General features: G+C 41.5%; 1 protein-coding gene across 9 annotated transcripts in view; it reads right to left on the minus strand.

The window, feature by feature from the left end:
• Positions 1-22,849, minus strand: part of STPG2 (sperm tail PG-rich repeat containing 2) — a 703,121-nt gene that overhangs the window by 17,380 nt on the left and 662,892 nt on the right. For 6 of the 9 annotated variants that reach the window (XR_008445059.1, XR_008445058.1, XR_008445057.1 and 3 more), the window contains exon 14: positions 994-1,392. The exons of 1 other annotated variant lie outside the window; for it this stretch is intronic. The gene's annotated coding sequence lies outside the window, so the exon portion shown is untranslated. Of the gene's footprint in view, positions 1-993; positions 1,393-10,664; positions 10,876-22,849 lie in introns of all 9 variants that reach the window. 2 more of the 9 variants (XR_008445061.1, XR_008445062.1) reach the window with 2 other exon arrangements.

Raw genomic sequence — 22,849 nt, forward strand, 5'->3', positions numbered from 1 at the left:
TGCAGATAATTGATAATGGAAGCTAAAGGTATCCGTGAAAAATCTATGGCCAATAGAGTTAAGGAAATAAGAAGGAATTTTTGTAATATATAAAAAATCAAAATTCTATTAATGGCATAGTCTGATACTAGGCATGGATAATATAGTTATCAATGATGTAGAAAAGGTAGAAGTATTTGATAAATATTTCTATTCTGTATTCAGAAAGAAGCAAGATGATGTATTCATATCTTACAGTGATAATTAAATCCTTTCTATTCCATCGGTAATCAGTAGTAGGATGTTAAACAGCAACTATTAAAGTTAAGCTGTTTTAAATCTGCAGAATCAAATAGCTTGCACCCTAGAGTATTAAAAGAATTGGAGAAAGGTAACTGTGTTGACATAATATACTTAGACTTCTGTAAGACATTTAACTTAGTCCTCCATGACATGCTGAATAATAATAATAAAAAAATTAGCACTATATAAAATCAATGTAACCCATATTAAATGGATTTAAAAACTGGTTAACTCTTACATTGCAAAAAGTAATTTGTAAATGGAGAATCATCATCCAATGGGGGTATTTGTAGTGGGGTATGTCGTGGGGTAGACACATCCTGTCATGGGGTGTCAGGTCACATGTGGTCGATGAGGGGTTATGCCTCAGCTGGCAAAAGCCTATACTGATGGCCCCGCCTATAAAGTGGGGTAGTGCGGCCTAGCGGCCAGAGTCCCTTGGGCCTGCCCTTGCTCTCAGGGTAGCGTGGCCTAGCGGCCAGCGTCCCTATAGTTACCCTCCTGTGTGGAGTTGCGGGGGCCCAGTTGCTCGAGGAAGGTGGTGGCTGAGTAGGGTGACCCAGGCCCTCCCTACTCCACTGGGTCCGCCCGGGGCCCTGACAGTGGCGACTGTATTCACCATTGGGTCAGCAGGGATCTGCCAAAACACACTGGCCTATTTCCCTATCCTACAACCAGATCAATGTCCATTTCCCCTGGGCTACTTCCTACCCTGTCTTCCAATGCAGTAATCCATGGGTCCTCTGGGGTTGTCGACTAGCGAAATTCCTGAAGGCTCAATCCCCTCTCTGGCTTCCGCAGGCAGCTGGGGATCTGTCAGGGCTCAGCATGTCTGGCCTCTGTGGTCTAGGGCTCCGGCAGCTCCTGTGTGGGAACCTTCAATACGCATCCTTGCTCCTCAGCAGTCTGGCCCAACTGAATGGAGCTGCTTCCTCTTATATCCTGTCTCCAGGTTGAGCATGCCCAGCAGGGACAGAGGAGTGTGGCCTTCTCAGCCCACAGTGTGCAATTAACCCCTGCTGGGCCAGTATGTGATAGATACACCCCGTCACAGGGTCTCACGGTCCAATGCCACAGGGTCCAATGCCATTCCGTATCTTTATCAATGATCTGGAAGAAAATATAAAATCATTGCTGGTAAAATTTGCAGATGACACAAAAATTGGTGGAGTGGCAAATAATGATGGGGACAGGTCAGTTGTACAGACCAAGCTGGATCATTTGGTAAAATGGGCTATTTGAACAACATGAGGTTTAAAACAGCCAAATGCATGGTAATAATCTAAGAACAAAACAAGTAGGTCATACTCATAACCAGGGAGAGCTGTATCCTGAAAAGAAGTAACTGAAAAAGTCTTAGGGGTAATGATAAATAACCAACTGAACATGAGCTCCCAGTGGGTTGCTGTAGCTAGGAGTACACATGTGATCCTTGGATGTGTAAGCACAGGAATATCCAGGGCCGGTGCTACCATTTAGGCAAACTAGGCGGTTGCCTAGGGCGCCAAGATTTGGGGGCGCCAAAAAGCGGCGCCCCCAATTTGTTTTTTTTTTTTTTTTTTTACAGCGGCTGGGAGGGAGAGGGAGTCTGAGCCGCCGCCGGCAGCCCAGGGGTACCTTGGGTCAGCGAGCCGCCGGCAGTCCAGGGGAACCCCTGGGTCAGAGCTGCCGCACGGATCCCCGGGCCCGAGGGTGGGGAGCTGCCATGGGGGCGTGCCTCAGGGCGGGGGGGAGCTGCCGCATGGCTCCCCGGGCTGGGGGAGGGAGCTGCCGCGGGGGGGAGGGGCGCCTCAGGGTGGAGGGGGGCCGGGGAGCTGTCGCAGGGCTGTGGGAGGGCACAAAGTGGAAGTTTCGCCTAGGGCACGAAACTTCCTTGTACCGGCCCTGGGAATATCAAGTAGGGGTAGAGAGGTGGTAGGACCTCGGTATATGCCATTAGTGAAACCATTACTGAAATATTGTGAACAGTTCTGATGTCACACTTCACAAAAGATGTTGAAATATTGGAAAGGGTTCAGCAAAGAGCTCCAAGAATGATTCGAGGTCTGGAAAACATGCCTCATAGTGACAGACTTAAGAAGCTCAATCAATTTAGTTTATCCAAGAGAAAGTTGAGGCGACTTGATAGCAATCTAATTGTACCTATGTGGGGCACAGATTTCTGATAGACGAGGACTCTCTAATCTAGCAAAAAAGGCCTAACGTGATCCAATGGTTGGAAGCTATACAAAATCTAGTATTGCCAAGGCTTGCAATTTTAATGCAAATTCCACAATGTGGGTTTTTTTCTCAACTGCTGAAATCATCTTATCACTTGAGAATCTCAGCACTTTTTTTAGTAAGTTTCTAGCCCTCAGAGCTGCAGAGAAGGGCTTGAAAATATGAACCCTAAAGTCTCCAACCACAGAAGAGAAAAAACTCACTTCATTTAATATTTTAAAATTCAAGATTTTAGCACCTAATTCATGAATTTTGAAAGCATGGGGTTGGCAATATTGAAAATCAAACTGGAAATAAATGTTAAGTGAGGGAATTAATTATTGGAATAACTTACCTCCAACTTTCCATAGTGGTTCCTCAGGTCCTATCCTTGGTTCCCTTCTCTTTGCCCTCTACACCTTATCTCTGGGTAATCTTATCCACAAACACATTCAATCACCATGGTTGCAGGGTTTTGGGGGGAAGTTTTTGATTTATTGTGCCCCATGCAGGTTCCGGGGTGGCTGAGGAGAATAGAGACACACGCTTTTCTCCGGGCATCTTGGGGTCTGGGGAAGGGAGGCTGGCTGGGGGCTCCTCCAGACAGGTGGGGGAGGGGGGCTCGGGGCTCCCTCTTTTCTACTGTATCAAACATAAGCCTCTTGTCTTCACTTTCAAGGCTATTCACTACCTATTCCCACCCTACCTATACTCTCTCATTCAGAATCAAAAAGTCAGCTCCCACCTCCAACTGTCCCATGATACCAGCACCCATTGCCCACTTGTTACATTTCCAAACAAGCACTTTCTCTCTCATACTGGCCTTCACAGTTGGGAGGACACCCTCATAACCATCCACGAAGCGATCTCATTATCTTCCTTTAAATCCCTCTTTAAAATTCTGCCCTGCCATGATGCTTACAAAATATTTGACAATGTTTGGCTGCTGTGTGCTGAAACCACTACCTATCTTGTTGACAAATACTGCCTTACTGTTTCCTTGTACTCCCCTGTCTGTAGCCCATCTGTTGTTTCTCGTCTTATGATTAGAGTGTAAGATTTTGGGGCAGGGACGGTCTTTGTTCTGTGGTTTGTACAGCGTTTGGCACAATGGCATCTTGGTTTGTTGCGTAGGGCTCCTAGGCACCACAATAAGACCTATAACAACTACCTAGGGATGTGGTGGAATCGCCCATCACTTGAAATTGTTAAATCAAGAGTGGATATCATTCTAAAAGATATGCTCCAGCTCATATAGAAGTTATGGGCTTGATACAGAAATTACTGGGTGAGGTTCTTTGGCCTGTGTTATGCAGGAGGTCGGACTAGATGATCACAATAGACCTTGTGGGCCTTAAATCTGATGCCCAGTTCCAGTCTCAATCCTCCATTTGAGCTACAGCCACCCTTCTCACCGCAAATATCTGGTTACGCAGCGGACGTACATTCTTCAAGTACTTGCCATCTCTCTGTCAAGAGCAGGGTTTGTGTTGTGATACAGCTACTGATTCAAAAAAAGAAAAATACTAGAGGCTTCGGATGAAGGGGTAGGTGAAAATTTAAGGAAAAAGGAGAGAGCGTGCTCTTTCTTTTAAGCATGCTGCCAGGTAAGCTCACTCACACAGCCTTGATTTGCCTCTGAAACAAGGGCTCAGAATATTAGCACGTTCTCAAGGTATTTTTCTTTTTTGAAGTGTGATGACATATAATCCACTCCTGTCAAGCACATGTGTAAGGCTTTGTTTTGGTAATGCCAGATATAGTATGATGCAACAAGATGTGCTTGGGACATATCTTGATTGGCAGCACAACATGACATATCAAAACTTCAAAGCAAGTGATTGTTTCAGGTGTAATTTAGAAACACCTTTCACCAGTTCCACTCTTTGAAAAACTGCCAGGCTCAAGGCTTCTATTTGCAGCTGATAAGCAGATTCAGTTTGCTTAGAGAAGCAGATTTTTTTTTTCTGCACTGACAAGATGATGGTCTTTCTAGACACAGTCTGTGAAGCATCAGGGACTGTTGCATGCGCCTCATTAAATGAACTGATATGTAGAGATGGTGCATAAGCTGCTGTTTGTAGTACCCTGTTACTTCAGTTATACACAACAGGGGCCTAATATTATGCAGAACTGACCATATATTTCATAGCTATAGTATTGGGATGTATGAATTCTGGAGTGGTGAGTGAAGATTGGAGAATAATGAAGCAGTGATAAAGAAGCTGGGGGGTTGTTTGTGAATGCTTCCCCCCCCCCCCAGGCAACTGGAGCATTTTTTTTTTTTTTGCATACCTCTATTATGTCCTCTCATTTGTCTCTTATCTATCTTGACCAGGGGTCCAGTCTGTTCCATTACTCCTCACCTGGTAGAATTTCCATGACTCTAATCACTGCCTCACCCTATCCCAGAAAACTGACTTAGTGCCTCCACCCTATCACAATTTCATCCCATGCTCCCTGCCCTCCAACTTCTTTCTGGAGTGGGGTGGAGGCTGAGGGAGAAGATGTCTTCCTTTCCTTCCTCCTCCGGGCCTGGCTACACTTGGGACATTGCAAAGCACTGATCCTGCTCCCTTTCCAGGCTCTAGTCCAAATATCACAGCTGGATGGGATGTACGAGGGGGGAAAATAAGGCAACTAATTTCCTTTCCCCTCACACCAATGCAGCAGGGACACAGCAGGGAACTAGCGGGGATGCTGCTGAGCTGTAGCAGTAGGGTAGAGAGAGCAGCTGCCACTTGGTACTCCTCACTCGCATCCAGGAGGCTTAAGAGAGGAGCTGGTGAGACAGGACTGGAGAAGTCGTGCTCCCTGCTACCTTTCCATAGTGATGGGCCTGAGCTTGGGTTTGGTTTGTTTGTAGTACCTGGCAAAAGTTAATGTCATTTCTTAAATTGTCCAGTCCACCTCGTCCTAATTACTATACAAGAAAAAATAAAAGGACGGTGTCACACTGGATGTGAATGGAACAATCTGATTGCCAATGTCTGTCATTATGGGGCAGGTTTATTTCCATTTAAAAGGACGGGCAAAATGAAAGTCAACAACAGGTTAATCTATTGATCAAATAAGATTTAAGTACTCATAGATGCAGTCCGTCTTAGTCCCATTGTCAAGCATTTATTCTTGCAAGTGGGTCCATTAAAGTCAGCAAATGCTCATTACTGCAAGTAAGAGGTGTACTAACTAGCACTCAAGCTGTACGAAGAGGACACAATAACATTTAAGAACCTGCTTCTGATCTCACAAACTGGTGTTAACCAGGAACAACACCACTGAAGTTAATGTTAGTTTTATAGAATTAGATCCAAATTCTATGTAGCTCAGACTGTTTCCAAGTTGACTGGCCTACTAATCTACCAGGATCGGCTAAGTGAATGGAGACAAGATATGAGCAATCAGGTTTAAAATATATAAGAGATTTGTTTGTGCAGTAAGGGAAGAAGGAAGTAAAGTCATTTACATGCTTAACAGTGTAATTTAAGTAGAATAATCAGGACTGTTAAATATCTAAAAATAAAGCATTGCCTAATATCAGCCCTTGGGGTTGAGAGAAATTCTTTAGTGAGATGCAATGAAATAACTTTTCAAATAAAAGCCAGCTAGGCCACATTTCCATAATTTTATAACCAGAATTGCTCCTGAAGCTATATTATATATCACATGGAGGAAAAATGGAAAAAAATACAATTGAAAGCAGACAGCTGCCCAAACATTATAGAACCTGTATAGCTTTGACAAGCTCCCCTGGAGAGAATTTCAGTGGAAGGTTTAGTAGTAGATACTTTTGTACGTAAGCTTTTCAGTATAAATAGACTCACATCTTTCTAGTAATGGCTGGAGGGGATAGGAGTATTACACACATTTTAGGCCTCATTCCAGCTGACTCTGTGTAGCTATGTAAGATGGAGGAAGAGCGTGAGGAATCTTCCTTACCCATTTGTGCCCAACACAAGGGCCATCTACAACCAGGAGAGGGAGTAGATTAAGTGATCCAGGCTACTGCAGCCAGCAGTGCTAGCCTTTTCAAAGGGGATCGAGTAAAGGCAGGGCCATGGCCCCCCGTTTCACACCAGCCTACAGAACTGCACCACTGTGAAGGATGGTGGAGCTGCCACTCCACCACAGGCTGCTCTAGACCTACTGGAGAAATTCTGCGTGTCATCCAGAATTCCTCTGAAGGGCTGCTGTGGTAGAACAGCACCTTCCAACCCCTACAAGGGTTGTGGTTGTCCAACAAGGAATAGAGCTGCACGCACCTTGGAATTCTGGGGGAAAACATTCCAATGTGCTAATGAGGGTTGCTCAAAAACTGGTTCCTGTTACTGGTTCCGTTTGAAACACACTGTTCTAAAGATATGCATCCGAAGAAGTGGGCTGTAGTCCACGAAAGCTTATGCTCTAATAAATTTGTTAGTCTCTAAGGTGCCACAAGTACTCCTGTTCTTCTTTTTGTTCTGAAGAGGTATTCAGAGAATTTTCCATCTTAATTCCTTTAGAATTCTTGTAGTGGCAATAAACATACTTTATACGTTCACAGCACCGGGGTTTTTCAAAATTCTTATAGATCAGTGTGGAGAACGAGGTTCCAGAAATCCAAGAGTGGGATAAAATCACTGCAAATTAAAGATGGACATTCTGTCTGTCTGTCTAGCTACATCTAGAGAAGCGTGCAGCACTATATAAAATATAGGGGAGACAAATTATGAATGCTGACTAATATTTTAAGGTGTTTGCCTTACAACAGTACTGATGCACAGGTAGGCATAGTATTTGCAAGTTGTCAATATAGAGCAGTGTCTCAAAGGGGCTGATCTTAAGCACAGCAGGCAAAAGGTTGCATGTTTGGAGAACATCAGCACTCAGAAGAAGCCATTTCTGTATGGTAGTCTTTACAAATTTATCTAGAGGATTAATATTGATTTATACCTACATTTCTTTTTCTTTCATTTTTTGTTTAAATAAACAGGATTTACCGAGATGAAAGCACTTACATAAAAAACCTCCATTGCTAAGTGGGTTTTTTTCCTAAACTTCCCACCCGTAGCCAGAGTCAAGACTTGCAATAAATACAGTCCTTATACAATCAGACTTGAAAGGACATAGTAAGTAGAAAGAGCTGCTATAAAAAGCTGAATTTTGCTTAGGAAGTTTTTCCCCATTTTTTCTCCCGAAATGTTTCAGAATTCAATATTTTGAAACTTGAAAATTTTTGAAATTGTAGCTGGTTAAAAATTGGACTGAAAACATAGTGCACTTTTTTAAAATTTCCAAGTTTGACATTTGAAAGTCACAATTTTTGTCCATCTCTAAACATAATTGTTTTAATTTAAAGAAATGTGTTGTCATTGACTCACTACTTGTGGGCAGTGGCCTGGTGAATTGGAACTGGGATAGTGCTCAGTGTGTAGGGTAGAATGGCTGAGATAGAAGGGGGTTGACAGGGCATTCAGGCTAGAACAATTTGAGGCACCCAGAATAGATAAAAGATGAGGCCACAGATATAACTGGATGTACTGTATTTCAACTGAGTTCTTCTTCATATGTACATATCTCCCATGATTGTTTTCTTGCATGCTTTGGTCCATTATCCTTATTTTTTCCAAGGAATTTCTAAACTAAAAGTGTATGGTTCCCACTGTCCTGTGAAGCACTGAGCTCCTCCTGTGAACTACTGAGTTCCCCCAACTTCATAGAGGCAAAGGAAGTTTAGTGCCTTTCAAGATCTGGTCCATGTACAGTAGTAGGAATTGATTATACCATACACAGATGTGCAGCAGGGAGGATTAGAACCTTTGTCCTCTTCTCTGAATCTAGATCTCTACTAGATGAGGTATAAAAGCAGCCATTCAGATCCTTAAAAACATAATTGCTCTTTCTCAAGCCTTATTTGTCAACCAAACCCTACTTGTTACTGATACATAATTTTTTGATGAGTGTGATAAAATGTTTCTGCTTTCACTGACAAATGAGATAATACCCTTTATAGGGAGGATCACAAATTAGGTTCTGTAAAAGAGAACATTACCGCCCTGTGGGGGGGGGTGGGAGAAGACAGCATAAGACACAATAGGCATTTTCCATTGGGACTGCTCCATTACAATCCCAGGAAATGACTGATCTGTGCTGAAAGATTCTACAATTTTTATAAGCAGTAAAGTTTACAGTATTATTGAGCAGATTAACTTGCAGATGCATTGGGAGCAAGGTCTGTTCTTTGAATAACCTGGTCTTTTTAATATGTGAACACTGATGAATCACGCTTTCACTGCAGTGGCTGCATTTCAGTGCAGAATGTATTGATTGCTACCCTACATACATACATATATATATATATACACACACACACACATTCATGAATAAAGTCCATTGTTTAAGTTAAAAAATCATTGAATTAATTTTGTTTGTTGAAACTTCCTCTTTCCCTTGGGCCAAGGGTGGGTTAGGCTCAGTATTCTGAAAAATCAGGGAGGCCAACTCCTACCACCTCTTCCCTCTTATCCTCCTGCTCTGTTCTTAAAACCAGTGTCATTGGTTTTCTTACCACATGGATGTTTCCTGCAGACAGCTAGTGTCACACTCCTGTTGAAGCTTAGGGTTTTAACTTTATTCCTATCAGCAGATTGATTCTACATGCCTAATCAAAATATGTCACAGACTCTAAAGAAAGTGTCTTCAGGAATAAGATGGAATGGTTTTGTTTTTTAATGTATTCTTAATTTCCTCTACTCTGCATTATAAATCAAAGATCTAATCTTTAGGCACAGCTGAGATCCTCTCAGCGCAGAACCAGAGGGGGGAAGTGGCTGAATGCCACTGTAAAGCTCCTTCCGAGCCTGGGGTTAGCTGGGGTCCGATTCGGCCCATCCACACGTCAGAATAATCCTGACGTTGCTCTAGCTTGCACTAGTTGTAAGTGGCCCCAAAGTGTCATTATACCAGCTGGAGATCCCCTCCCATTGTCATGCCCCCAAACTGTTCTGCCAGAAATTGAAGTGCACCGGAAATCCAGTGAGATGAAGTGGACTGTTTTGGTTCATGCTCAGACATTTTCTAGTACCACTGCAGACCTCTCCTTCTTTTCCTCCTTTCCTGCATTCGATCCCATTCCTGCTCACTGGTCCAGGCTCTTTACTGGTGGTCACAGCTCAGGTAACCAGCGTTTTGCAAGGGATGAGCCATTTTGTTTTGATAAGTGGCCAGCAATGATCACCAAGGGCCTAATACTGCCTAGTGCTGAACACACGCAACTCAGATTGACTTCAACAGTAGCTAGGCACCTAACCAGGTCAGGGACTTTGTAAAGCCTACTAGTGCCTACTTGTATCTTTAAGCATCTAAATACTCCTGTAAATCTGGCCTCAAGAGTCCAAAAGTGACTTCTAATCCTGCAGCCTGTGTGAATGTTTGTCATGTCAGAAGGATATAAACCTTCAAACAGCACATGAAGCCTAGTGTTGTTCTTTGTGACTTGATTAACAAACTCAGGGGACTTTTTCTTTTGCTTTATATTTCAGCACACTATTTCTCTGATGTCAGAGAGAGTTTTGACCCAGTGAGGAATGAGTAAAACTGAAAAAGGAGCTCCGGATTTGTCCCATTGTTTACCATTGCTATATGCAGAGGAAATAGCCTCTGAGGCAAGGGGGTCACAGTGAATAGGTGCTGTTGCCTTTCCATCATTTCAGAGACGGGCTCACTTGAGTTTATGAATAGTAATAGAAGTGGATTGAAAACTTATTGAAATTGCCCCCATTCCATGATGTAGGATAGCAGCTGCCACGGCACACCACTTAGTGATCACCTGCGTGATATTCATTAAGCTGTGCATTGTATTGTTCCCTCTTGTGCCTTTAGTCTAAAAGCCCTTGAGGTAGGAATTGCGTTCCTCATCTGGCATATTTGAGACAATTATATGATGCTGCGCACACTTAATTACACTATATGGTGGCTTATAAGGATAATCTAATATATATTCATATTTGGATGATAATTACGTTAGATACTTCAGAACTAATGTACAAGTGCCTACTTTTGGGGATAGATGCTTTCAAACTATATCAAAACAAATAAATACTATAGCCCTAGATGACAAATAGTATTACAATCTGCGTACAGTACACGGTGCTCAAAATGGGTGGGTAAGGATGCAAATACTGTTAGATTATTGCCCATCATACCGAATATGTGTAGGTAGATGAGATTCTTCGTACCTATGGCTATCCAGATGTGGCACATTGGCTGTGGTCAAGTGTAGTGCCTGCTGCATCCTCGATCAGGGGACTGTCTCCTGCATTGGCAGGGAAAGGTAGTTGATGATGATCCAACAGGGTCTCTTCTGCTTACACCTTCAGTGACCTGATTCTCAAATCTTCTTCCCCTTACACATTGCTGAGAACAAATATATTAAAAAAAAAATAATGAATAATACCTTAACTTGTAATGAAGACAAGGCTGAGCAGAGTACCTATTTTAGAAATGGGAGGAGGGAATGAACCAGATTCTAAAGATAAAAACCACCCCTTGACCAATTTGGTGGTGTCGCCATGTCCTCGTGACCACGTTTCAAACAGTAGGGGAATGATCACAATGGGCATGAAGGCAAGAATGTTAATGGTAGGTTGTGAGAAACAATAACATGGGCAAGGAGGTCAGAGCTGAAACCTGAGCTTGGAGAGGCTTGCAAAATTAGCTGAAATGGGTAGCGATGATGCAAAAGAGGGCATGCTGTTATCCCAGCCTGTTTATTGTTTTCTCTGGTGGGGATAAAACACTGCAAAAGTCATCCCACATTTGCTGAGAGGAAGTTTGAAGCTGGGTGCTGCCGCTTCTCCCCCCTCCATCTCTAGAGAAGCCCATCAGATATTCTTCACCTGTTTGAGTCTCTGGATGGAGGAACACGTTTGGGCAAGGAGAACTTAAAGCCAGGGATGCTTTGCAGCACAGTCCCTCCCATACTCAAGACAGTTGGGATTTCTCCATGAAAGACAGCCCTGGCCTGCCAGCACTGTCTTATGTGGATTCTTGCATGTACATTGAAATCCCCCGCAACAAGAGTTAAAGTTTAAGGCATACAGGGAGGGATCTCAGCTGTCATGGAGTGGGGAGTAGCATGGGAGCAGCAGTCCTCTCTGCTAATGCCACAGCCACCCACAGATGCCTCAGAAGTGCAGGATTTCACCGTGGATTTGGGGATTCCCACAGGTCAGAAAGGCCATTTCCCCACCCTTTTCTGTAAGGATGAAAGGCAAATCGGCCTATCCCTCATTTCACCTCAACACGAGGATACCAAGAAAACTATTTCCTAGGACTGCCATGGTTTTTTTCCCCTAGATAAAGGATGATTTGTCTCAGCTGTAAGCCCATATCCTGGATTTGGTCAGAGAGACTGTTCATCTCTGACACATACAAGTCATTTTCTTGCCCAGTAAGGCCACTTGTTTGATTTTTCCTGTAACACCAGTCTTACCCTTGGCATGTTTTATTAATTCATTGCCAGTTTTATCACAATTTCCAACCCCCTACTATTTCTGTCTTATCTGAGTCCGAATCAATAAATGGCAGACAGTGGCTTCTAATGATTATTTACATAATTTTATTTAAAATACCTGTTATCCTATTGAGGAGGTCAGGACTGAGATGCATCAATCTTTTAGGGGTAGAAAGTGCATGTGCAAAACACTAAAGAGTGAGGGAGCGCAAGGAAATAAATTCACAATGCAGTAATGACGGATTACACAATTGAGACAAGTATGATAGATGAGTTTTATCAGAGTAAAATTGCAAAAGCACTTTGCTGTCCTTCTTAAAGGGGATTATGGGTACTGAATACCCAGAATTCATTATCTAGTTAGATATAATACAGGAGATATCTCAGGCAACTGTTAACATGGGAATAGCAGCCTTTATACAGGGACAATGAACATTTTAAAAAATAAGGATATATTTAAATCACATTAAGAAAACCACATATGTACAAACCAAACCAGAAAAATAGTATAGAGTAAAAAATAAAAAAAAGGAGTTTAACATGTTATGCACATTTGACTGATTTCTATTTTTGATTTAGGAAACTATATCTTCATTTACCTCTAAAGTCTACTCTTCCTGCCCTTCTGTCCCAGAAAGCCCTCATTAACTGGTTAAAAGATAGGAAACAAAGGGTAGGAATAAATGGTCAGTTTTCAGAATGGAGAGAGGTAAATAGTGGTGTCCCACAGCAGTCTGTACTGGGATAAGTGCTGTTCAATGTATTCATAAATGGTCTGGAAAAAAAGGTAAACAGTGAGGTGGCAAAATTTGCAGATGATACAAAACTACTCAAGCAGCAAAGAGACCTGTGGCACCTTCTAGACTAACAGACGTTTTGGAGCATGAGCTTTCGTGGGTGAATACCCACTTCATCGGATGCACTATTCAAGATAGTTAAGTCCAACACAGACTGCAAAGAGTTGCAAGGGAATCTCACAAAGCTGGGTGATTGGGCAACAAAATGGCAGGTGAAATTCAATGTTGATAAATGTAAAGTAATGCACATGTAAAAACATAATCCCAACTATACATATAAAAGGACGGGGTCTAAATTAGCTATTACCACTCAAGAAAGAGATCTTGGAGTCATTGTGGATAGTTCTCTGAAAACATCCACTCAATGTGCAGAGGCAATCAAAAAAGCTAACAGAATGTTGGAAATCATTAAGAAACGGATAGATAATAAGACAGAAAATATATTATCTCTATATAAATCCATGGTATACCCACATCTTGAATACTGTGTGCAGATGTGGTCGCCCCATCTCAAAAAAGATACATTGGAATTGAAAGAGGTACAGAGAAGGGCAACAAAATTATTAGGAGCATGGAACAGCTTCCATAAGAGGAGAGATTAATAAGACTGGGACTTTTCAGCTTGGAAAAGAGAGGACTAAGGGGGGATATGATAGAGGTCTATAAAATCATGACAGGTGTGGAGAAAGTAAATAAAGAAGTGTTATTTACTCCAGGAACTAGGGGTCACCGAATGAAATTAATAGGCAGCAGGTTTAAAACAAACAGAAGGAAGTATATCTTCACACAATGCACAGTCAACCTATGGATGTTGTGAAGACCAAGAGTATAACATGGTTCAAAAAAGAACTAGATAAGGGAGGATAGATCCATAAATGGCTATTAGCCAGGATGGGCAGGGTTGGTGTTCCTAGCCTGTGTCTGCCAGAAGCTGGGAATGGGCGACAGGGAATGGATCACTTGATGATTACCTGTTCGGTTCATTCCCTCTGGGGCATCTGGCATTGACCACTGTCAGAAGACAGGATACTGGGCTAGATGAACCTTTGGTCAGACCCAGGATGGCCATCCTTATGTTATGTTCTTATATTATGGCTATATCTTGCCAAAGAAATTTCCTGCCATTTCAGGAGCCTCAGGCATTGGCATGCCTTGGTCCCTCCTACTAGAAACAATTGTTCGTCTCTTGAGGGCTGTGATACTCTACTCTAATCCAGGTTACTGGGCTCAACACAGAGGTAACGGGGTAGGGTTTAGTGGCCTGTGTTGTGCAGGAGGTCAGACTAGATGATCTGATGCTCCCTTCTCGCCTTAAACTCTATGACTAAGTCTTATCCTGATTTTCACACAAGCCTCTTAGCCTCCACTGGAAAAACTGACCTTGACTGGCTTCAATGATAATGAAGCTCCACTCAAGTGCAGTCAGCTAACCAAGATCAGGGCTGTCTCTGTTGTCCATACCAGAAGGATGCTCTTCTGTTTCAGAGCCACCTGCAATATAAAAGGTGGCCAGGTCTGATTTCAAAGATTTCATCTTCTCCAGTGCCACACTGCCACAGGAACTACTGGATGAATGGATATTTTCTTAGGTACTTTGTTGTTAGGATAATTGTTACTGCAGCCCACTATGCTTGAGAACTGATGCTGCTCTTCGTTATCTGCATGTGTGTGGAGCTGGGAGCAATAGGATTGCCCCTGGAAGAATTGCTTTCCACATACAGTATAAGATTTTGAATCATTTCAAGCACTGTGGGTGCAGGAAGGTGAGTGGGAGGGAAGGGGGAGGGCCAAGGGGGCTGCCCAGTTCTTTGAATAAATTAGAACAGCCTTAGGAATTCTTGAGGCAGTTTAGCAGCAAGAGCTACCTTAACTCTGCCCTCATAGTGATGCCCTGGAAAAGTCAGACGCTCAGGCTACCGTATCTGCTTAAAAAAAAAAAAAAAAAAAAAAAAGCTATTATTGTGTCACTGACTCTAAAACTAGACTGCTGTTCTGAAGATTACATGTACTGTACCAACGCTGGTCCTCCTTTCTGCCATAGACACTGTACAGAAAGACAGAGCTTTGCTAAAGTTCTGGTTAGACAAATGGCACGCAGAAGGCAGTCATTCTCGTTATATGCCCAACCCTGTGTTCAGGGTCCTCAAAAATATTTAGGTGCCTAAGGTACAAATCTATGGGAGCTAGGCACCTTAAGACCTTTTGAGGATCTGGGCCTTGGTGCCTCAGAACAAGTGCTTAGCAGGTCGCAGGACTGGGCTCACGATTCCATGTGCCAACCAAAGATCCAAGTGCCACAAGACTCCATGGAAGTGTGTCTGTGTCCCCACTGTAACCAGTTCTAAATCAAAGCTCTGTGCTGCAAGTTTTCAATCATTCATCTACAGACTGTACAAATACAGTGGCTGTTCAAACTAGCCACTGACTGAGGACTTCTTAAAGTCCCTTGGAAAAATCTCTTGATCCAAAAATAGCACAACATGCAAAATAGCTATAAAAGGAACAAAGAGAGCAAAAAAGGACCTCAGTTCACTGAGGATGCATGCGGAGTTAAGGTAATCTGGGCATTTTAATTGTGAATCCCATATTTTTAAAGAGTTTGATTTTTTTTGTAATTAACTGAATTTCCTTTGGGTTTCATGGTTGTGTATCTGTTTTTGTTTTGTTTTGTTTTTTAAACTAATGACATTATCCGTGTAAGGATTTTTACTAAGTCATTGATATGTGCTCTCAGCTTTAAATTAAAGTTTACAAAGTTTTCTTACTGATATCTACATGCGGTCTACATTGCTTTCCCAAACTCCGAGACAATCCAGAATTTACTGCATCTTTTGGGAGAGCGTGAGATCATAGTGCAGTGACTGAATGCAGATGGCAGAGTTCAGGGCACCAGATCTGCCCTTAAAGGTAGAGATCAGGAGAGGATTTAGAGAAGATTTTTTTTTTCGGGGGGGGGGGGGAAGCAGGAGGCAGGGGAGAACAGAAGGGAGAGAACAGAAAGCTTTTGTTTTTTGAAGAAGGGGGTCTAACCTCCTTATGGGGTCCTGGATTGGCGCTGCGTAACCAGGAGAGAGACAAATTACTTAGAATAGATAGACTAGATAAACAGGAAAATCAGTGGGGAAAGAAGAGCATTTAACAGACTAGCTTGGAGAATAACTATAAGCTTTCATAAAGTTCTGGGCTCAGTGTGGACAGATGAGAGGTGTAAGATTTTTGTCTGGTCTGGATTTTTTTCATAGTGGCTTGCCCAAACTATGTGCAGCATTTTCATAATTGGAAATATGAGGGCTTTTTTTGTTTTAAGATTGCAAAACTATAACTGAGTTATTGGTTTTTGGTTTTAAGATGACCATTAGTGGTAAACTTAGTGACAGCGGTCACCATTTAAAAATTCAAAATTTGCCATTCTGCAATGATGTGGTACTAATGTTTTTGTTATTCAGATACAGGAAGATAAGCTGGTTATTGTGGGTACCTGGGTTAATGAATACTGAGTTTTTAATGGTGCCTCTTCTAGATCACACACTGTCGATAGCATGGAACACCAATGACATAGCTATGTCATGCATAGATTGCAAGAGGATCATTACAGATTGAAAGCATAGGAACTCACTTAAATAATATAGAACAAATGAATGCTATTCTCCTTCCTAAGCACAGATAATTCATCTAGTGGAGATGAAATAAAAATTGCACCAAATCCTTGCCTAAAACATAAGCTTAATCTGAACCAAATCTCTGGTTTGAGTTTTTGTTGTTGTTGAAGGTATCAAAAAATTGATTAACTTTTAGTTTTAAATTATTCACTGACACAGTACTCATTTAGGGCCCAGTCCTCTATAAACACTTCTACAGGAGAAATATTTTTAATGTGAGTCCGACTGATGTCAATAGCACTGTTCATAGTAGTAATGCTACAACAGGGATTTTCAAAGGGACCTAAGGGGGGTTAGGCAACTGTACGCTATTAAAATTCAATGGGATATAGGCACCTAAATCCCATAGGCTCCTTTGAAAATCTAAGCCTATGCCAGTAATAATCATTTGCTGTAGCATCTAGCACTTAGTGTCAGGGCAGTCATGTTTCTTTGAGTAGCAAACTCATAGTATATTTTCCATCATTTTGCTTGCATGTTTGCACAGCTATTGATTTGATGGTATTCTATTTGAAAATGCTAAAGGATAAGTTGCATTATTATTTGCATTTTCATTATTCTTCACTTCTAACTTATTGCTGGGACTGAAAGTGAAAGTGACAACATCTTTTGAGAGGGGTCATTCTCTCAGCTTTTCCAGTTTAACTAAAAGAAGGAAGGAACAGAAATGCTATGAAAGTCTGTTCTCATAAGATTTCCTGTTTGGGGGTTGGTTTTCTTTAAACACAGACTTAAGAGTTTTATATACACTTCTTATAACCATGCAAACTTTGGAATACTTTTCCAACTGAAATTTCATTATTTGTGAGCCAGGATATACTTATTTAATGAAAGATATCAGAAGCCTATAGTAGCTTCCTTTGTTTGCATTCAATTGATTAGCACTAGAATCAATATGTACTCACCTCTATTCCACTATATCATCCTATTCCTTATTTTTTTCACTATGGAGGCATTTGGTTTGAAGGGAACACTCCCCTTGAAATTCTGTACAATGAAGGCAACACTAGACCACACTGATTGCACTAGGTTGACAAATGACACAAGCATTAGTTACCTTCTGTCTCCCTCTGTGTGTCTAAAACCCAGGTGCGTTATGTCACTGTAGAAAACTGTATGAAATCAATAAACTCAAGGAAAATGGCTATAAAACTACAATTCTTTAAGTCAAGAGACAGTAAATTGCTCATGCTGCTCAGGTAGTTTTGGATTTGTCGCCTGTTTCCATAAGAGATTTTCTTTCCAATAACTTAAGTCTCCGGAATTACAGTTAGTCACTATAAACCTAAAAGTCGGCTGCATTAATCTTTATACATGCTCCCTTCCATTGCATCTTGCTTTATTTATGGAAATCATTTTGCCAGAGTAATACTATAAGCCATACAACTTGTTTTCATGAGGAATTGAAGTTTTAAAAAATAGCTCAAAATAAAACTAGACATGAAATATCATTCGAAAACCACCACATAAAATTTACAAATATTTATTGCTTGCAATAAATATTGCCCCAGTTCCTAGGCAGGTGAAGATTTTTAATATCGCTTACAAGTCTCTATCCAAAGCCCTTCTTTGTAGTTAAAGCAGGTAAAAACCTTTCAGTGCTGCCTCCCCAGCGTCAGAATTCACAGGCCACCTATATTATCTAGCACACCACCCATTTTAAAAACCAGATTGATGGCCTCGGTCGTGAATGCATACTACAGAATAAAGCGATGCTTGGAATATAAGACAGATATCTGCTTCATATTCAGACCTGAATAGTGGGAGGGGGAGGGATGTGAATTTGTTTGAAATATTTGAGTAAACAAATAACGTTGAGACCAGTTCACCGTCATTCACAAATACAACTCTCATCTGCTTGGGAGCCAACTACAATGTTGAAAAGCTATCTTTCATCCCAAGACACTATGGAAATGATTCTGATCTCACACACTGGTTTAAAACCATTTTAATAATAAGTGAGATGAGATCCACATCCTATGGGGCCAGATCAGCTTATGTAGGTCAGCATGCCTTTGTTTCAAAGCAGACAAAAATTGCAATAATCTCTGATTCATGTACAGTAGGTGTTGTAGACCTTACAGATCCAGGTTCATAAACTGACTAGGAAATGCGCCTAAAGGGCATTTTATGAGATGTGTGCACATGCGTCTGTGCATAATTTGCACATGCAGCTACCGTAGTTGTGTGTGCATATGACCAATTAGATTTATAAATAGTAATGTGCATGCACAAGCACCATGTCTATCTATGCAATCACAATACTGTGAATCAACTGGGCAAATATATATTTTTGCATGTACAGCTGAATGAAAGATTTTCTGAGAAATGGACCTAAATATTTATGGAGAGCCTGATGCCAGTTCTTTCCTCTTCCCAACAATCTATGGTTTACCTGGCATCCAGAGGCCTCCATCCAAACTCTCCAAGTTACCTGGTGGTTTAGTGGAGCATCATCCAGGAAGTTGCAGTCCACAAGCATCTAAAGTCACACTAAGTTATTGACACAATGGAGCCAATGTCATAGCTATACTACAGTGTAGGACCTATTGGGTATGTCTACACTGCAACTGGGAGCAATCCCCCCTCCCCCAGTTCAGGTCCACAGACTTTTGTGTTGGTGGCTGGGCTGGTGCTAATGCACTAACTATAGCTGTGTGGATGTTGCACCTCAGGCTGGAGCTAGGGCTCTCAAGCCTAGGGTGGTGATGGGGAAGAGGGGGTCCCACCAGCACAAGTCTGTGGACCCAGCCTGGGAGGCTAGCTCCCAGATGCAGTGTAGACATATCCTTAGTGTCACATAAGTGCAGCTTTACTACACCTACAGTGCAGGACAATTTATTAAGTTAATCCAAAAGTGTGTTTAAGACAACTACGTCTTTTGAAAATGACAAGTTTGTCATGGAAATGAATGATTTAATACATTAGGCTCTGATCATGCAAAGATTTAAGCACACATATAGTCACTGATATCAGTGCACCTACTCCTGTGCTTATAGTGAAGTGTATAGGGAAGTCTTAGCAGGACTGGGGCTTTAGTGGGCTCCCGTTCTAAATAAAAGGGCACCAACGACTCCCTGAATAAATATCACTTCCCCATGTTGCTAACTGCATTACATTTTTCAGATACTGAAACACTCTAAACTCTGTGGTGAGGAGTTTTTGAAAATAAAGATCATAATTAAGAAACAAACAAAACACATGAGTGGGTGTAAAAGTGACTCAAAATCTGATCAATGAATCTTCTTTTGGGAGTTGTTTTAGAAAACAGCCTCAGGTCATTAATTTACTTGGGCAATTTTCAGTCTTTGTTTTGATGGATCAGTAACTTGATGGATTTGACTTTAACAGGCCTCTATAATGTGAAACAGTAGGGCTATTTCATCTTTGTTGGTTCACTTCCTACTAGTTATAATAAATTAGCTATTAGTTATTGGTTTAATGTGATAGCACCCAAAGGTTCCAATCTGGATTAGACGCCATTGTCCTTAAAGCTACAGCAAGCCACAAGCCATGTCCTGAAGCGCTTATAACATACGGTCCTGATCCTGCAAGTTACTTCACGCAGGCAGACCTCTTTGCCCATGCATAGCCATGCTTGAGTCAATAGGCCTCCATGAGGCACTCCTTCATGGAGCAGTTTGCACGAACAGGACCTAAAATTAAAAAACAAAACAAAAACAAAAAAACAAATGAAGGGTGGAGGAAAAAGAACACAACATACGAGCCGAGTTCTAATGCACAAAGCAGTCTTCTCAAAATAACTTCCAATTCTATGGGTAGGAATGCAGACCCACAGCTGTATTCTTCCTTTTCATCAGCTTTCATTTTGCTATCCTAGTGTACTTTTTTTTTCCTGCCTGTCCCCAGTGAACAACTCACCCTCCCCTATCAGACCATTTACAAATTCTCTGATCTCGTATAGCACTCTGCAGGCCTTGCCACCTGTACATCCCTCTGAGGGAACCTGACCTGCTTTCTCCAGTCACTGTGCCCACCTGCCCATGATGAGAACGTAAGGGCTTTCAAGCTAGTGAGGGAAAGTACATATTGTAGGTACCTCTGTGGGGTTTTGCATGGACAGCATTTTACGGCTGTCCCACAGCAATAGAAACTTCAACCAAGAGCTGGTCAAATTATTCATTGTGAATTACATTTTATGTAAATTTAACCCTTTCTTCTTGTACCCAAGTTCTTCCAGCACTGATCCTGATTTCTGCAAAAGGATGTGTCACTCAGAAATATTTGCTGACTATTTTTGTATGAATAGTTTCCAACTTCTGGGCTGTTATCAGATTGTTCACTTTGACTATTCATTATTCTTTAGTCATTGAATATGAGTGACCACCTAAGTCACATGCTTTTGTTTCTGTTCCCTGATCAGATGGTTAAATCTCTTTGAACTCGAGAATAATGAATGACAAATAGGAAATAACACAAAATTCACTTCGGCTATAAATTTGCAGAAAATATTCATTTGTGATCATTTTTGCAATACTTTTTGGATAAACATCTTTACAAACGCCTGGATACTTGTGAATAATTAATAGCACAACTCAGCTAATAACAAAGAACCAGACTTGGTGCTTTATTGTGAAATCAGATGCTAGTACTTACAAAAAAAGCAACATCCTTTCCTCATATTGTTAATTACTATCAACATTTCAGATAGTGTAAAACTCTAATGTTTATAGACCTGATTCTGCTACTCTTACTCACATGGAATAGTTCTGTGCTCTGCAAATAGCACCATTGGAATGTGTCTCTTGTTATCAGTTCACTTTTGATGCTTGATTATAAATAAATATTACGGGCCATATTGTCAGCTGAATCACAGCTTCAGTCAACATACCTGAAAAGTGATGAGGGGGGTAAAGGTGGCTTAGAGCCATCTTTGAGTTCTCCTAGTCCCCAGCATAATTTAGAGCAGCCTCGGGGCTTCTTTAAATGACTCCCATCTGCAACAGCCCCCAAAGGGCCATTTATGTAGCCAAGATTGCTGAAGTACAGCAGCACTCTGGCCACGCTTCCTCCCATGGCCTTGCCCCTTGTATGCGCCTATACTAGGGCCTAGACCAAGGGAATCCCCATATTGCTGGTTAAGCTTGCCTGAGACAGAGGGCCAGAACAATTTAACATAGTGGTATGAGCAAAGTGCTTACAAAATCCTAAGAGCCTTGGCAGCACAGCTGCTATTCTGGTAATGAGGAAACATGTCTGGTGTGTGTTTGTTGTATGTGTTTCTAGAGCATCATGAACAGAGTCTCAAAGTAGTTCCCTATGTTTTTTCCCCTCTGATTATCATGCATGGTATTGGGTTGCTTATTATCGCACAGTTTTATTTATCTTGACAAGTGGTATTACAGCAAGGCTGTGTTTAAACCACAAACTATCAATTCCACCTTATTTTCTCCCAATTTATGTAAATAATCTCAGTTAAAGAGAAATGATGTTTATCAAAGGCAAGCTGCACTCTAATTACATTTAAAAACTGAGTCCACCCAGCATGCTTAGAGGCACTACATTTTGAGGATCTGCAACAATTTAGTTAGCATACTGTATGTCCCCCAGCATCCACAGCATGCCAAGTTGCTTCTTCATCTTTCTCTTGAATGGCAGTCATTGCAGCCAGAGGCTACGCAATGGAAGATGTTCATTCAAAAGCAACATCTGCTTGCATTGCAGACTGTGCATTACATTGGTAGCTTTTGCATTTGCTTTCCTTCAAAGCTTAATTATGAAAAACTTAGGCATTTTGTACAGTATTTAAGAATATGTTTTCATAAAACACACAAAACCAACTCAGCATAACATTTAGAGGCAAAATAAAATGCAGTTACATATTTTCCCATTCACATCTATATTTACAATGCACAGGCCGATAAGCTACCACTTTCTACAGGTTCCTGAGCTCTCCCTAATCACAGATAACATTGCCACACAGTGACATTTTTCACATGCAAGGTGTGCACCTGAAAAAGAGCCTTCTTGAGTTCTTGTGGTTAATATCACTGGACAAAGTCATCAGCCAGTGTAAATCAACACAGCTCATTGACTTCTACTGTATGGAGTTACATTAGCTTACATCATCCGTGGATCTGATTCTCTATCTGTACAGAACCTACTAACCAGATATTAGCAGGTCTGGTCACTGACTTCACCAACTGTAGAAAGACTCAGATTCACAGCTCTATGGCCAAATCCTCAAGTGGAGAAAATTGGGGTAGCTCCACTGATTTAAAAGGAACTACACTTATTTACAGCCGCTGGGAGTCTGGCTGCTAGCTTCTTGTAATTAAAGCCAGCACAGGTATCATGGCAGATCTTTAGTGGTGGGAGATGGCTTAGGTAAGGCTTATAGTTGATGAAAAATGATATGTGATAGTGATCAGGTGTACCCTTAATAAAGTTCTGATGGG

Source organism: Malaclemys terrapin, chromosome 5 (genome assembly GCF_027887155.1).
Source record: "Malaclemys terrapin pileata isolate rMalTer1 chromosome 5, rMalTer1.hap1, whole genome shotgun sequence".
Taxonomy (NCBI): domain Eukaryota; kingdom Metazoa; phylum Chordata; order Testudines; family Emydidae; genus Malaclemys; species Malaclemys terrapin.